This window comes from Alligator sinensis, unplaced genomic scaffold (genome assembly GCF_000455745.1).
Source record: "Alligator sinensis unplaced genomic scaffold, ASM45574v1 scaffold60_1, whole genome shotgun sequence".
Lineage (NCBI taxonomy): Eukaryota > Metazoa > Chordata > Crocodylia > Alligatoridae > Alligator > Alligator sinensis.
In genome coordinates, this window is record NW_005841858.1 from 375,705 (window position 1) to 377,352 (window position 1,648).

Sequence of the window (1,648 nt, forward strand, 5' to 3'; positions counted from 1 at the left end):
GAGAAACCTCCCACTATCTTCACTGGTAGCTGGAAAGTTTGTTATTTTTTCCCACCACCTACCAGGAATTGGATCATAACTTCAAAATGTGTTGATCACTTGCTCAGTTTTCTCCTTGCTCAGTTTTTTTGTGTAATAGTTGCTGTCAATGTAACAAAACCAGGCAAGTCTTAATCCTCTTCCAACAAAATAGCAGATACTGATACATTAAGCAGAAGCCAAAATTTGAGAATGCCTCATGGTTTCTTACTGCTCTTTTTTTTAGGTCTCTCTTCTTTTATTCTATTCTATTTTTCTTTTCTTTTTTTAAAGAGAACTTGATTGAAGAATGATGTGAATGTGTATATAGGAAACAGTAGCACAATGTAACCTACAGTTTTAGGGTTGGCCTAGAAAAATGGATGACAGAATGGATGAAGATATTTTAATAAATACTGTGTGTGTGTATATACATAGTTTTTGACAACAAGGGGGTGTATTTTTTACATAGATAAGGAATTATATGGCCTGGCTCTAGTAAAAGTTGTGCATACATGGGAACATTCAAAATATCTTCTACTTCTGGGGGAGGATACTGCAGAAAGGAGGACTGCATCACTGCATCTTCCAGATGCTTCAAATTGCTGTGCAGTTCACTAAGTGTAAGCTTTGTCTGTAGTAGAGAACAATACTGCTTTAACTAAACCAGTATAATTAGAGCATATAACTTGTTTCTTTCCCACCCTTGGGATGGAAGCTGTTACACTGATACAGTATAAAGGTGTTTTATACAGCCATCTTATTTCACCTTCCCTATTAGGAACAAGTCATACCAGTGTAAGGCACCTCTAATACTGATGATTCCATCCATAGTAAAGGTTATGCCAAATTTATTGATTTGAATGAAAAATCATGCACACTTCTAGCCAAAATAGCAGTAACAATATAAAACCCGCATGTAAACAAGGACTTAGTTTAAAGCTAGTCTTACAGCTTTGTGTCCTGTTGTCTACACCAATTGCATTTTAAAGGCCATGTCAAATACTTGAGCTTTTCACCATCATAAGGAAGTATGTTTTTTGAAATATCGGTTTCCATGGTCACAGGAATTGTGTAGTATTCTAGCATTAAGTGCAGCACTTTAATTGAAGGTTTACAATAGAATACCCAGACCTTACAGCTGTCTACAACTCTACAGCCTTGGAATCTAATGTTGCCTGCAGAATTTCTGAGGACCCTTCTTGCAAAAGAATGTATGGCTGGTATTGTGTAAAGGGTATCTTAAGATAGAGAACAATGGTCTTCTTGTGGCCTCTCTATTGGGTACTTTTTGGATCCCCAATCATCTGACTTCTAGGAGTGCCAATTAAAAAAAAAAAAAAAAAGGTCATTCTATTTTCTTCAGTAATTTTGTATGAAAATGAATGTTAGTCATTCTCTTAGATCCTGCAGCGGTTAATTTATGGCAAAACTTCCTTGGTTTTAAATGGCAAAATGACTTAGGCCCTAAAGCACTTCAAGTTTATTGGTATTGGAAGCAGATTCAAATATCAGGAAAAAAATTAATATGTCCTCACTACATCCTCTGAAGCTGGTGGTTGTACATTTGGGCATTTGAGATTTGGCACTCACGGTATAATAAAATCATATGAGCCCTGTAGAATGGTAA